This window comes from Marmota marmota, unplaced genomic scaffold, assembly GCF_001458135.2.
Source record: "Marmota marmota marmota unplaced genomic scaffold, marMar, whole genome shotgun sequence".
Taxonomy (NCBI): Eukaryota; Metazoa; Chordata; class Mammalia; order Rodentia; family Sciuridae; genus Marmota; species Marmota marmota.
Window position 1 is genome coordinate 8,198,970 of NW_026000020.1, and position 15,144 is coordinate 8,214,113.

The following is a 15,144-nucleotide window of genomic DNA, read 5'->3' on the forward strand; positions in this document are numbered from 1 at the left end:
TGCCTGGACTGTGGCTCTCCTGGGCCCTTCCTCCGCATCTGGGGTCCAGGCCTGCTCCTTGCCGGCCACACCATGTGTCCAGGCTGATAGTGGCCTCTACGAGGCTGCAGGACTCCAGGGTCTTCAGTCCTGCCCTTGAGCTGTTCATCCAAGCCATGAGCTGCTTGTTCCATTGTCGGCCCCAAACCGTTGCCAGCGCCCTCCAGCTGCCTCACCGAGTATATAAGACCCCACACTGGGATCTGCCCCCCCAGGGAGGAGCCGGGAAGCCCTAGAAGTGCCCACCCCTTGCCACCGTGCTCTGCCTTGGACAGAGGCATTCGGAATCCTTGTCCCGCTTCTGAAACTTTACCAAATGTCAGCAAGTCCCTCAGCCCACAGGAATTTGTTCCTTGTGAACTGTTTTCAAATGTTTTTTTTGTACCAGGAATTGAACCCGGGGTCACTCATCCATTGAGCCACACCCCAGCCGTTTTTTATTGTTTTTTGTTGTAGTTGTTGGGTTTTTGTTTGTTGGTTTGTTTAGAGACGGGGTCTCACTGAGTGGCTTAGCCTTGCTGAGTTGCTGAGGCCGGCTTTGAACTCGTGAGCCTCCTGTCTCAGCCTCCAGAGCCTCTGGGATTGTAGGCGTGGCCACTGCGCCCGGCTCCTTCCAGTCTTCCACAGCGTTCGTGTGCCGACCCGTGGAGGCTGCAGGTCATGTCCAATTAGCCCGGGCTGCTGCATGGGGCCATTCTGGGACCTTTAAAGCAGGCGTGTGGCTGTTTCCAGTTCATGGCGGAAGCTCTGGAAGTCGTGCAGGAAAAATAAAAACATTTCTCTTGGCCCAACCCGGGTTTTCCAAATCCTTCAGCCACTCGGGTGCTCTCAGTCATGGCACCCCGACCTCCAGGGCTGTCTTAGAGGCACCCCACGCTGGGAATGACCGTCCCCAGGTGGCCTGAGCCTGCAAAGGGCAGAGAGGACCAGTGTCCAGCAGCTCTGGCCTGCCACCTCCCCGTGGCGGGAGCCTGCGCCCACCATCCCGAAGAGCCTAGGGGGACTGCTTTCCTCCTAACCGCCACAGCGTCCCCCTCCCCCTGGGGGCTCATTTGCATAGCTGTCTCCTGAGTGACAAGGCCATCGCACCTCTCACCTGTGCCCTCTGTCCCTGAATGTCGAGGCCAGGCTGACGACGCCCCTGTATGGGGAGGACATCCAGGGGCACAAGGACAGGATGGCGGCAGGAGGATAGGGAACAGGGAACCTGGTAGACCCCAGGGCAGCCCGCAGCTGGCGGATGACGCGGGGACCCCCCGGCTCAGCTCCCAACACAGAGGGTCTCCACGGGGCAGAGGTGTCCTGTGGCCAGTGGCCAGGGCCGGTGGCGCCTCCCACTCGGCAGGTCTTGGCAGAGCACAGAGCACAGCCCCCCAGGCTGGAGGCTCTTCAACCAGGGCAGAATCTCCACCACAAAGACCTAGGAACTTCAAAGTCGTCCTTTCCTCGGGGAAAGAAGGGCCACTTAGGAAGTGCTTCAGGACAGTAGCTGCCTCCTTAGGGGAAAGTTAGACCCCTGCTGCAACCACAGACAGGCCTCAAACTGGATTTCCTAGTTTTAAAACTTCAAAAATGAAATTATGAAGTATCAGAACAAAAGGGAGAATATTTTGTAAGCAAGGGGTGGGAACAGACTTTCTAAGCCAGATGAAGCCTGAGCCTCAAAAATAACAGCCGCTTTAGAAGGAATCTGCACAGTGAGCAGCACAGTAGCCAAGACCGGCCGGGAGGGAGGAGTGGGCAGCATGTATATGAACAGTGGGAAATCGAGAGAGAGAGAGAGAGAGAGAGAGAAAGAGAGAGAGAGAGAGAGAGAAGGAGGGAGAAGGGAATAAATGGGCAGAGCTATGAGCAGGTTATTTGTAAAAGATCAATTAATAGGGTCTTCTTTTTGTCTGCTAGCTCTTTTATTTAGAGGTTATTATTTAGAGACAGGTCTCACTGAGTTGCTTAGGGCCTTGCTAAGTTGCTGAGGCTGGCCTCAGACTTATCCTCCTGCCTTAGACTCTGGAGCTGCTGGGATTACAGGTCTGCACTATGGCGCCTGCCTAGGATCCTTGATTTTAGGATCACTCTCTCTGGAGGCTGCATGTGCTCTGGCACATCCTTTTCAATGCATAGCTACAGCGTTGTTAAACTTGTGCCGTGAACTTCAGCGGGCAGCAGGGGGGTGGCGGGGCAGGGGGGTGTTCTAAACACAGCCCCAGAGGCAGAGCTCGCGTTCAGTCAGGACCACCTGTGTGACTGCTGAGTCAGGTGGCCATGGACACGGAGGCCAAGGCAGGACTTCGACTGTGTGGTGATAAATTGCCAGGGGGTTAACGGCGTGGGAGACGGTGACGCCGCTGTCAAAGGCGCACAGAGGCCGAGGACTGGGGGCCTGGCTGGCAGCACCACTTGTCCCTGGTGCTAGAAAGATCTGAAGGGGTTTCTCCTAAACCCTGAGCTGGCAGGAGACAGCAGGGCCCCTTCTCCGTACTGGGCCATGATACTTGGGGTCCCTGTGCCCATGGGTGTCTGTCCCCTGGTCCTTCTCAGCTGTCACCTTAGAGCAGCCTGGCCAGACTTGCCAAGTGGGCAGGGATGGCAGGACCTCCGGGCCCAGCGGAGGCTGCCTGGGCACCGTCTGGACACTCCAGTTCTGAGTCTCAGTCACCGCCCAACTTTGAAGTCACGGTTTCACTCTCCTGACACACACTCATAGCTGAAGGTGACCCCGCGACGAGAATAACTTTCCATGAACAACCTGGAGCGGCGACTTGACTGTAAAGCCCGGGGTTTTATAAGAAATGCCTGTGTTTGTGTGCGGTTAGCTCTCGTGTGACTGATCTGCGGGCTTCTCGGGGTGGCAATGGCTCGTTTTTGTCATTTCCAAAACCTGACACTCTTTCACTATAATGTGGCACGTTCTCGGTTCTTTAAACTATTTTTCTCTTCGGGTTCTCATGAACTGAGGGTTCCTGTTTTTCTGAACTTTTGGTAGAACCCTGTTTCTGCCACGCTCACCCAGCACCCTTGTTCCATAACTAGGAAATGAGGCCAAGAGGCCCCACATTAGAAGTGACATTTGGCCTCTGTCCCCTCTCTGTCACTTGTCACTTGAGGTGATGCTGGAGAGCACCAGAGAAAGGCATAGGAAAAGGAAAACTACAGTTCGGGTGAAAGTCTCCGCTGCGGCCGAGACTCTGGGTGTGCGATTCACCTGAGCTGGGAGCCACCAGTCTGGGGGACCCCGTGGTCCCTGCATGGGACACATCCACAGCCCACTGGAGTGTGGGTCACGTCACTGGTAAGGATGAAACACGTCTTGCCTTTGTCTTAGCAAATGGAAAGACCAAATTCCACGTCTGAACCTCTGATTCTCTGCCGCCCGCGGAAAGTTCAAAGACAGCAGGAACATTGGTGCACGTCAGTAAGAAAGCATCCTGATCTCCTGCTCCCGGGTCGCCAGTGCGCCCCGTCCCGCAGACAGACAGCCCTGGAGTAGCCGCAGACCTGGGGTAGCCACAGACCTGGGGCTCCGGGGCCTGCTCGGAGGAGCCACCTGGAAGGACACACTGTACCCTGAGTCCACTCCATATCCGTTTGTGAAGGCTGCCATCTACACACCACCAAGCAAGTGGCTCTCACAGGGGACGTTTGTTGCTCACACGCTGAAGGCCTGGTCAGAGATCAGAGGTCAGCTGTGCCCCTCTGAAGGGAGGGTCCATTCCAGGCCTCTCTCTGAGCTTCTGCTGTTCCTGGTTTGCTACGGGGTGACTCCAGAGTCCCGTGACATTCTCTGTGTGTGTGTCGGCTGCTACATGTCCTCTTCTTGTAAGGACACCAGTCACACTGGACTAGGGGCCCACCCTGCTCCAGGACTCTGTTGCCAAACAAGGTCAGCTTCTGAGCTGCGGGGAGTACTGGACCCCGGAGCCCCAGTCAACCCCCACACAGGCCCTGAGCAGAGACTCCGGCGTCGGTCCGTCCCCCTCTTGTGGTTCCCTGGGCCGTCCTCCCCCTGAGTTCGCGCCCCGAAGGCCTCCGGTAAGCATCTGCTCTCTTGTCCACGTCTCTGCTAAGGTGTCGATCACGGGTACCCAAGGCCAGGAGCTCAGGGCAGCTCAAACTCCTGCCCCTGTTAGAGGTGCTCCCCAGGGGCCTCCACTGCGGCCTGGCCTCTGTAAGGAACAGGGCTGGCCAGACGGGGCCGCACTCCCCGAGCCCCAGCCTCTCGGCTTTCATGCCACCTGCTGGCTCTAATGTCGTGGGCACCCTGAGGCTGCTGCTGCAAGGACAGCGTCCCCTGCTCTCAGGACGGTGGCTGTGTGCACAGGAGCTGCTGGGACAGGTGGAGAGCCGGTGGCCTTCCTTTGGCTCCCCTACCTGTTCGCTGGGTGACCTCAGCTCTGCCTCCTCCCTAGGAAACGGGGATAATCTCTGACAGTCACTATGGGGGCCAAAGTGTGTGACCCCTTAGAACAGCTCAGGCCCAGAGAGGGGGCCGTGAAAACCCACCCAGGCTGGTGCCTTCAGCCCCCCACCCTGCTGTCCCCAGGAGAGGTTTGGTGCCCACACTCCGACCTCCTTCCAAGACCCGCTTCCTAGCCCTTCTGCTTTGCAAATACAATTTGGTGTCAGGGTGACTCTGGGAACCCTCCTGAAGCATGTGGTGTCCAAGTCTCAGCTCTCACTGAGGACTGTCACCTGGGGAGTGAAGTCCCAGTCCCCTGAGAGCACACCTCAAAACCACCACCGATCCTACTGACGGCAACTTACCACTCCGGCCCTTGGGGCTTCACTGGGGACAGAGAACATACAGGGTGGCTCCCCTCTGGCAAGGGCCTCCTGTCCATAAGTCCCAACCTCCCCAGGGGATGCCTGGAAGAGCCCAGGACCCCAAGGACTCACAAGGGAAGCTGCCCATCCTGCACCAGAGGCGGCCAGTGGAGCTCAGGACACAGAGCTCCGTCTCAGGTGCTGACTATGAAAGGGCGGCTGGGGGCCGGGGGACACTGGGGCAGGGGGCGCTGGGGGCCAGGGCGCTGGGGGTTGGGGCAGCTCAGAGGCTCAGCACTTGCCCCGCATGCGCGAAGCCCTGGGTTCCAGCTCTAGCACCAGAGAACAAAAGCAAAAAGAGAGAGAGAAAGAGAAAAAGAAAGAAAAGGCTCTTTGTGATAGTTTTTGTGAGAAATAAGAAGATAAAGGTCCCATTGCTGAGGATGTTTATACAGTTCCACTTTCAGCTCCTTCACAAAATGAATTAAAGCTGGACAACCACGTCCTTCCTTGGCCTCCTTCGCAGGTGGCAGGAGACATCCCATCTGCTCTTCTCAAGAGCTCCTGGAAGCTTCCGCAGAAGGTCAGCCCACCAGCCGGAGCCCTGTCCAGGTGAGCGCCAGCCCCGGGTGCTGCTCAGGACTCACTGGGCCCTGGAACAGCTGCTGGGGATGAGTCACACAGACGTTGCCACTTGTCCAGCCCCGAGGGCTGCATTCCTTTAGGGCTGGACAGGCAGCCGTTGTCCACCCCTGAGTGACAGGTCCTGTGGTGTCCAGGTGCCCCACGATAGGCTCAGCCTGTGATGGCAGAGGCCCGTGGTCACAGAGGCAGGTGAGGCCGGGACTCATTTCCTCTCAGAACCTCCTGCCTTGCAGTCACCTCCTGAACTGCTGGGTGGCAGTCTCCACCCACCCCGTGTCCCCGGCTCCCCTCTGCGAGCAGGACCATGAGAGACGCTTCTGGGGACTTCAAAGAGACCACTGCACGGAGACGGGCAGCCAGCACCTGTCAGGCTGGGCTCAGGGGCACCAGCTTCAAAGGCGGATTGGTCGCCTCCAGCCCACAGACCCCAGGGCGGCCACACAGAAGTGGCTAAAGCCAGGACACCTGAGCCTCAGGACGGGGACAGAGCCCTGCAGAGAAGGCTGAGCGCCCAGCTCCGCCCGCTCAACCTGTGACATGTTCCCAGGGCCCTGGGGCCATCCTATGCAGCAAGAGGGGCAGCCTGCACCCAGGAGATGCCTGCTGGGACACTGGCACCTGGAGCCAGCCTGGGGCAGAGCTCTCGGTCCCTACTGACCTGCAGTCTCCCGAGGGTACAGAAGAGTGGCCCCCTGCTCCTACCTCCCGCAAAAGAGCGCGAGCCTCATCAGGGCTGCAGCAGGACGACGTCAAGTCTGATTGAAGTTTAAAAAAAATCAAAAGCAAGAAAATGGCCAACTCAGACCCAGAACAGAGAGGGGTGGCCAGTGGCGCGTCCCCGAGTCAGCAGCTATTAGGACTCTGTGGGTCCAACAGATGCACGTGGTTGCCAACAGCCTCAGCCTGAGTCCAGGGCAGGGAGGTCCCTGTGCTCAGAGGAGGAGGGTCAGTGCTGGCCGAACGCCCAGGAGGGCAGCAGGACCCGGATGCTGACACCGTGTCCCTGGGGACTTCCCAGGAGAGGAGGGAGAGTGGACGTGGAGTCCTTTCTGGTGCAGTGGTGCCCGGCAAGCCAGGGCCCAGGAACAGTGACCTGACCCTCTTTAGAATCACAGGGCCATCGAGTGGCTCCAGAGGATGGAGCCAGGAACAAACACGGCATGCACAGGGATGCCTGGGGAAGGGGACGGGCTCCTGGGTGACTGCGGGGACTCTCAGAGGGACTGCTATGGCCGCAACTGCCCTGGCACCCAGTGAACCCAGAGTCTCGGTAATGAAAGTGGCCCCAGGCTGGTGGGTGAGTGTCCAGAGAAAGGCACCATGGTCAGGAACAAACAGCAAAAAGACAAAAAATCCCCTGCGCACAGCCGTCACCATGGAGCCGTCACCACAGAGCACCTGTCGGGCGCAGCGCCTTCCAGAGGATTGTGCCCTGTGGTAGCTGCTCCTGAACACCCATTCTGCAGATCAGGAAACTGAGGCCAGGCACAGAATACGGGCTGTGCGTGCAGCAGGTGACTAGCTGAGCTGGCGTTTGGCCCAGGCAGGGGCATGACCAGGGTGCTTCACGGCCTCCCCAGGGAAGGACAGTCCACAAAGCTAGAGCTGAGGCACTGTGTGTGGTGGACAAGCTGTTTGCAACCTCTTGGAACTTGATGGGTGGCTCAGGGGAGGGACAGCCCAGGTCTCAGCCCATTGTGTCTGCACCAGGTTTAATGCTTCTCTCTTAAAAAGCCACCCAAAGCCAGCTTCGGGTACTTGGTAGGACCCTGATCTGAGGTTTGCTTATGCTAATCTAGTCAGTCCCTGAGGTGAAACACAGGAGAGTACAGTAGCCCCCCCTTTTCCACAGAGGAGACGATCCAAGACCCCTGAGGATGCCCGAAACCTTAGATGGCACCAAATGCTGCAGAGCTTATTTTTTTCTTATACATTCTCACCTAGGGTAAAGTTTGCAAGTTAGGCACATGAGAGAGTTAACAATAGTAACTAACCATAGAATAGAACAACTGTAACAATATCTATGATAAAATCGCCGGCATCACTGTGGCTTCTCTGTGTTGAACGGGAAGGTAGCAGATACAGTGTGGATACACTGCACCAAGGGCTGATTCGCGTCCCCGGCAGGAGGGAGCAGGATGGTGAGGGATTCCATCATGCGGCTCAGCAAGCAATTTAAAAGTCCCAGATCGATTATTTCTGGAATGTAATGCTTTGTGGACCTTACTTGATCACGTGTAACTGGAACTAGGAAAGGAAAGCTGTGGACAGTGGCGGGGTGGGGTGGGGACTATTGCAAGGATGTCCGACCTCAGACAGGAAAGTTCACCTGCCAACCTGCAGCGGCTACCACAGGTGGCTGTGGGCATAAATCCACTGACGTTAAATAAAACTTCCGGGTCAGTTCTCATCACACTGGCCACCTTCCCATTGCTCAGGAGCCACGTGGGGCTGGTGGTCACTGCGGGCCTGGCAGAAAGACCATCCCCGTCACGGCGAAAGCTGCTGCTGGATGGTGCTGTTGAGAGGCCGTGGAAGGCACTGTGTGACCCCCAGGCCCCCTAAAGCTGTCCCTTTCTGTTCCTCTGCTATCGCTGTGCTCATCACCTGTGGTCAGGGACCAGGCCACCGCCACCGTGCAGGTCCTGCAGCCAGGCACACCAAGTCCCCAGGTGTCAAAGCGCCCTGGTGGCTGCCGGCCCCCACAGACCCTGCCCCTGATTTCTGGCATCACGTAGGCCAAGATGAGGACAGATGAGGACACAGTGGTAAGAGAGAGAGAGAGAGAGAATTTTAATATTTATTTTTTAGTTTTTGGCGGACACAACATCTTTGTTTGTATGTGGTGCTGAGGATCGAACCCGGGTCGCACTCATGCCAGGCGAGCGCGCTACCGCCTGAGCCACATCCCCAGCCCCGAGGGCCATCACTTTCTGGTACCTTCTGTAGGAGACTGAAATTCATACGCACTGAAGACTCAGTCAGGCAAGTAGAGGAGATTCCACAGGAGAGGATGGGGGACGACGGAATAAAAACAGGCAGAGGACAGAAGAGCCGGCGCCCAACGTCCACACCACCATTTCCAAGGCCAGTGAACCAGCAACCAAAGCTGTCTGCCGAGCTCGGGCGAGTGAAGCCCCCGCTCCCCAGTGCTGCTGTCCACCCTCTGCCCCTCAGGAGCTGCCCCTCGGGAGCCCAGCCTCCTAGCTCTCCAGCCAGGCCCTTCCCTGGCCCTTCTCTGCCCTCTAGGGCCTACTTCTCCACCGGGCATAAAGGGTCCAGTACACAGGGTCATGCTACTTTCAGGAGCCCACAAAAATGTTTTAATGTATTTTGAAATCAAAGGGAAAAATGAATCTAATAGAAATAGATTTATAGTAATACACCCAGCCTGGATGCTGGCGATCTTTAAGCCAAGGAAGTCATAATGTGTGTATGTGTGTGTGTGTGTGTGTGTTTAATGAGGAAGTGGCCAACAAGGCTGCTAGAGCTCTAGCCATCACCTCTGCACTCCAGACAGGAGACAGAAGGGAAGTGGTAGGCAAAAGGTTAGATGCAGGCTCCTGTAAAGAGTCTTCCCAGAATCCCCTGTGAAGCTTTTGGGTCTAATCTTTCACTGGCCACTCTATCTGGAAAGGGCCTGAGAAATGCAGTTTCTAAGTTGGAAACGTTGTCGCCCCGACAACCTGCCAGTTGTTGCCCCACAGGGAGCAGAAGAGGACGGCTTCAGGAGGGACTGCTCTGTCTTTATGCCATCCCCTGGGAGTGGACGCTGGGCAATGGCTCCACTCCTCTGCGACTTTCTCCCTCCAGAAGCTGCAGTAGGGGCCTCAGAGACGGGGCGTCGGGGGCCTTGAGCCGCTGGCCGTGGCGGTCAGACCGCAGACCCTGCTTGCTGAAGCCTGCAAGGCCACCACGGCTCTCGCCACCACGCTCTCAGCAGCCTCATGCTGTCCCTGAAGACACAGGGACAATCCTCACACCCTGTGTCTGGGTTCTCTGAACAGGGGCCCCTCTCTGTCCCTGGTCCACGCAGGAGGGAGGCATGAGGCCGGGCAGCACCATCACTCACGGAGGCCGGGCTCAGTGGACAGCCTGGCTGGGACCCTGGACCTCCCTGGAGAGAAGCCACCAGGGAGGTTGCTGTGGCTGCCCAGGTGACTGACAAAGAGGGTCACCTCCCCCAGCTGGGCCCTGCCGGGGCAGGAAGCATCAGAGCCAGGAATCTGTGTACCCCGTGCCTCCTGCCGGCTCTCTCTGTTGGGACCATGCTCTGCGTCCCCGCCCCCAAGGGCTGCAGAGAGGACCTCAGACCCGGCTCCAAGCCCAGGCTGCTTCCCACAGAGCCAATGGCTCCTGTTTGGAGTGTTTAGAAACGGTCTGCTTCACTCCTGCAGCCCCTTACAGGTAGGCTGGCAAGTGAGAGGCGCAGGCCCACGGGGGTCCTAGAAAGCCCTTTAAGGAGGCTGACACAGGAGTCTCAACCTTTTGTCCACCACTTTCTTCCTGCCTCCTAAATGCATAGGTGTTGGCCGGAGCTCCAGCAACCTTCTTGGAATTCTCAGACAAGCTGGAGGAAGGCTGAGAGAGCAGGGGATGGATGGACAGTCTGTCCGTTGGCCTTGCCCTAAGCGTCTCCCTTCCTGTCAGAGAACAGCACATGACGGGGACAGAATCCTTTTTCTGTGTGGGAGATAATAAGTCAGAGTCCTCTGGGGGCCACTGCTGTTTCATAAAGTTTTCTTGTGTCCAGCTGAATGGTTAGAAACCTGTGCATCCTTCTCATGCTCTGTGAACCGTCTGTGCAAGGAGAAGAGCCGAAATAATATGTTTTCTGCCATAGTTTAAAAATTCCTATGAAGTTTTTAAAAGCACAGGGTGGAGAGGGGCCAAAGCCTGGCTTTGCAGATTCCTCCATCTCAAAGCCAAAGAGCAGCAGAGAACCGTGTGGAGAAGACCAGCGTCCCCGGCTGGGCCATCACGCGCACGACAGTAACAGCTAAGTTTTCTGAGTCAGAAGGAATCCTCGGCAGCCAGCACCCCACCCACTCCTGCTTCCTGGGGCCCAACTTCCTTCTGATCTGTGGTCGGCGCCTGCAGGGCCCTGTCCCTGCCCCTGACCCACCCTAGACAGGCTGCCGGCCCCGCCCACGGGCAGGGGAGTCCAGGCTGGCTCCAGCGCCTCTTGCAGGGACCCCCACCACACCCACCATCAGCACCCCCTGCACCCCACCCTCAGGCTGCCTGGAAGCCCAGCTCTCAGAGGGGACACAGCACAGAAGCTGCTGGAAGGGCCTGTGCTACCTTTCGCGGACCCTGGCAGGTGGGGCGTGAGGATCTGGCTTCTGGCCCCTGTGTGGTCCCGAGAGTGGGGTGGATGAGGAAGGCCACAGCCGTGCCCCTGGCTTGGTTTGTCTTCTTCATACCTTTCAGTCCGTCTCCCCGTGACCAGTAAACAGACTGGACGGCCAAGCCAAGCTGGTGCTGCTGGGGACACGGAGCACAGTCCCGCTCTGCCCTGCCCTCGGGCAGGCCCCAGGCCAGCCGTCCAGTCTGCACTGGTCACCCTGGAGCCCCACACGGAGAGGGTGCCAGGGGACCCCGCCCCAGAGCATCTCCAAGGAGCTGGGGAACACCCATGTCCCCAGTGCAGGGTAGGGCTGCTCACCCGTCCCCTGCCCCACTCTGGACTCCCCCATGACCTGGCCCTGCCCCCCAAAGTAATTCCCCCATGACCTGGCTCCGCTAAACCCCATGAAACCCAGACTCTCACCAAGGCCCCCGCGATGTGCCCCGCGATGTGCCCCGCGATGTGCCCTACGGAGCTGAATAGAGCCTCGCTGCCCAGAATGCGTCCCTCCTCCGTCTCCTGTTCCTCCTGGATTCCCTTCCGCAGGCACCAGCATGTGGTTGACCTGGACGAACGGGGAGTTGTTCTTTGAACTCTGATGTTGACCACAGTGACAATGACAATCCCAAGGTTGTGATGACATCGGGGACCCAGGCTGCCCTGGCGAGGACCAGGAGCATTTCCCACTTACCTAAAAATATCCATTCCCAGCCAGGCCTTGTGGCGCACGCCTGTAACAGCGGCTCGGGAGGCTGAGGCAGGAGGACCAAGTTCAGGGCCAGCCTCAGCAACTAGCGAGGCCCTAAGCAGCTCAGAGAAACCCTGTCTCTAAATAATATAGATAGACAGACAGGCTGGGGGCAGGGTCAGTGTTAAATGCCCTGTCCAATCCCTGCTCCCCCACCTCAAAAAAACGTATATATAGTTGCCCTGAGAGCAGAGGTCACGCCGGGCAAGGAGGCCACCAGAGGGACTCAGCCCAGAATCCTTCCTTGGTGGACGCCCACAGGCAGGCGTGCCCAGGTAGCCCCGGTGTCTGGATGCTTCTCTAAGTGAATGGACGTGGCTCTGAGGGTCATGGAGCCCTCTGGCCCCTTCACAGGAGCGCACGAGCCTGGGGCCATCTTCACACTCATTGAGGAACCAGCCTGACACAGGGTGCACCGGGCGGGACACAGGGCGGGACAGCAGAAGCCCCTGGGCTGGAGGCACAAAGAGGCCCCTGTATGGGGAGGGTGGAGAAGGGGCGGCGGGGGTCAGGTAGAGGGCTCTGTGCCCACCCCCAGGCACTTCCCGATGGCACTGATCTGTGGGCATTTCCTTTTTGAGATCATGTCCTTCTAAAACACAGGCTCCATTTCTACCATGGAAGTTCCCCTCTTTGTCCTGCCTGCAACCACACTTGGAGTGAACTTTTGGTAGCTGGATCCCCCCCCGCCCCCCCCCAGCCCCATGCCACCTCGTGAGCAACCCGTGTGCCCTGTGTCTGCGGCATAGCAAGTGACGCTGCCTACTCACAGGAGTGGGAATGTCGGTCACCCCAGGCTGGATCCTGCTGGGTCAGAGGTGGCCCACCTGCATAGTCCCCATCACTGCCAACCACCTGGAGCCCTGGCCCAGCCCTGCTCACGGGGGACTCAGAGATGCACGGGGTCAGAGTGTGGGACCCGCGATGGCTTGGGGCAGCTGCCTCCTGGGTCCCTGCCTGCGCCCACGGCACCTTCCCACACCTTCCCTGGAAGTGCCTCAGGTCCAGGGTGGACCAATCACCAGGACAGACCGACAGACAGACAGGGCCTCCCTGCTGGCCCAGTCCTCAGCCTTGGACAGGCCCTGCCGGCCTGGGCACCGCAGGGCCATTCTTCTCCACGGCTGGGAGCTCAGGCCAGCCCAGGGCCCGAGGCCAGCTCAGCCAGGGCAGCAGGGTTGGGCCATCAGCCTCAGAGCTGCCCTCCAGGGCTCTTGCCAAGCGGCAGCCTCAGGGTGTGGCAGGGCCTGTGACCCAGAGCTGGGACCCCACCCAGCCTTATCTGCCCTCAGAAAACCACCTGGGCCACCAAACAGAACCCAGGGCTGCTCCCCAGGGCTGTGTGCCCCAGGGCTGCTGTGTCCCAGGACTGTCATGTCCCAGGGCTGCTGTGCCCCAAGGCTGCCCGTGCAAAGCCCAGCCCACACCAGGGAAGCCTCCCTCCTGGACCGTGGCCCTCTGACTTGAGGCCCACCTCACCTCCCTCCTACTTGTCACCCATCCAGCTTCGAGGTTCCGGGCCTCACCGACCCTCCTGCCCCACCCCTCAGTTTGTGTGACCCACAGACAGCCAGTGGCCAGGACGCGGGCGCAGCCTGAGGGCTCATTCATCACTGTTGCTCAGCCACATCCTCAAGGGGGGCCTAGAAGTCACCAGCTCTGGCCACAGGAGGCCACGTCCCCACCTCCACCACCAGACCCCAAGCTGGCGCCTTGCAGCGGAGCCCAGGGCCCCCGAGAGCCCCGGGCCCCCAGCAGCCGTGGCAGCAGTGTCAACCAGGGCCCAGCAGCTGAGCCCTAGAAGCACCCCCAGGTTCAGAAAGTCACTGCTGAGTCACTGTCAACCCAGGAAGCTGCCACTCAGAGCCCGAGGTGGCTCTGAAAAAGCTCCCCGTCATGCCTGCTGGCCCCGGGGCTGCCTCTTAGGCAAATTCGAAAAGTGTTTATCACAAGGTATTTATGACATTTCAACCGTCCCAGTTACAGTAACGGGGTGACATTAAAAGAAGGCTTCCTGGTGTCACTTGGCAGTAAAGCCAGCCGAAGAGGGGCTGCTCGCTGTCAGGCCACTCGGCCCCCAGCCCTCCAGGACCCTCATCCACCCCCGCCCTGGCCCTTCAGCTTCTTTCCTTCCTGATTTTACCACTTTGTGACTCTCAGCATCCAAGGGAAGGAAAGGACATAAAGTAAGCCCCTGGACTCATTCATCGGGTCCAGGGAAGGAAGGACAACCTCCACCCTCTTCCTGTGGACACTTCACCGAAGCCGGGCAGCTCTGCCGGGGCTGCAGGGACCAGAGGCCACAGTTTGCTCCAGGGTTCTTTCCTCCAAGCCTGAGAAGCGGAAGCCAACGGCCCAGCTCTGGGGCTTGCACAAAATCCAGACACCTCCACCTCCGAACCTCTGTGCCCTGGGAGCAGCCTGACCGCTCCTCTCCAGCCAAGCACCTCCTCTCCAGTCTCCCTCCAAGACAGCAAGATGCTGTCACAGTGAGCCACCAAACACCTCCTCCAAGAGCCCAGCCCAAACCCAGCAGCCCCAGGCTGGGGGGCAGAGAGCCGCTTCTCCAGACGCACCAACCCTCAACGTCTCCCAAAACCCACGTCCACTCCAGGACGCACCATGAGCAATGAGGATAAATGACAGGCACATACTCACCAGGGAGAAGCTGAGGGCTGTTCCTTCCCGGGGACCAAAGTCATGCTCAGGCCCAGCCTGCCCGCACGGAGCGCTGCTTTAAAACTGACCGAGCGGTACAGTCACCACCAGCTCCCTCCATTCCCAGTGATGTCCACGCAATCAAGACCAAAAAAAAAAAAAGGCGCACACCTCGGCCCTCATTCTCATTGGGACGATGACTCATGCTGACTCTCAGCCGCCACTTCCTCCCCCTGCATTCTCTTCATACTTGCGAGCTGGGCTGGTCCAGTTCCCAGGGTCTCTGCCGCCCTTCCGGAAAGAGCAGCCTTCCTGACCCAGGCAGAGAGGTCCCAGGGCTGCTCCCACGGTCCTAACCCCCCGGGATCGCCTACCCTGGGAAATGCTTTATTTAGGCGACTTGGGAACCACCGAGAAATGAGATGCATGATCGTACATGCATTTGAATGTCAAGTACAGGCTGAAATTGTGCAGGGCGCTGCGAAAGTTCCGGGGAAGGGAAAAGAATGAGAAATGGGCTCGTTACTCTTTAAGGCGCTTGGGTTTGCTGTGCCCTGCTAACACCCATTTCCGGGCTGCTTTCTTCCTCCCCGTCCCCTGATATCACAAGTCCCAGCGTCCGACACCAGCACCTCTGCAGAGCTGCTGACCAGGGCTGCTATGCGGTCCTCGACTCTGGAGACCTGTCTCTTGTCTGCATCCGACAGATTTCCAAGACTGAGCTGGACTAGCTCAGCCCAGTCCCCGGGGTGAGACACTCTGGCTTGGCACTCGCGCTTCTGAAACGGTTGACACGTGTTTCTGTGCAGGCGCGGAGGTGGCCGCCTGCCTCCAGTTTTCTTTTGAATGATGCGGAGGGCGGGGCAGTCTCCCCACTGGGCATTTTTTGAATTATGAAAAGCAGTGGGGAGAGCAGACTCCATGTGTCACCCAGCAGGTCTGT

At 58.6% G+C, this 15,144-nt stretch overlaps 1 long non-coding RNA gene across 1 annotated transcript in view; it reads right to left on the reverse strand.

The window, feature by feature from the left end:
• Positions 1 to 15,097, reverse strand: part of LOC107154152 — a 48,672-nt gene extending 33,575 nt beyond the window's left edge. Inside the window, exon 1 of the long non-coding RNA XR_001505026.2 lies at positions 14,202 to 15,097. This is a non-coding gene — a long non-coding RNA (uncharacterized LOC107154152). The remainder of the gene's footprint in view (positions 1 to 14,201) is intronic.
• Positions 15,098 to 15,144: the final 47 nt, after the last annotated feature.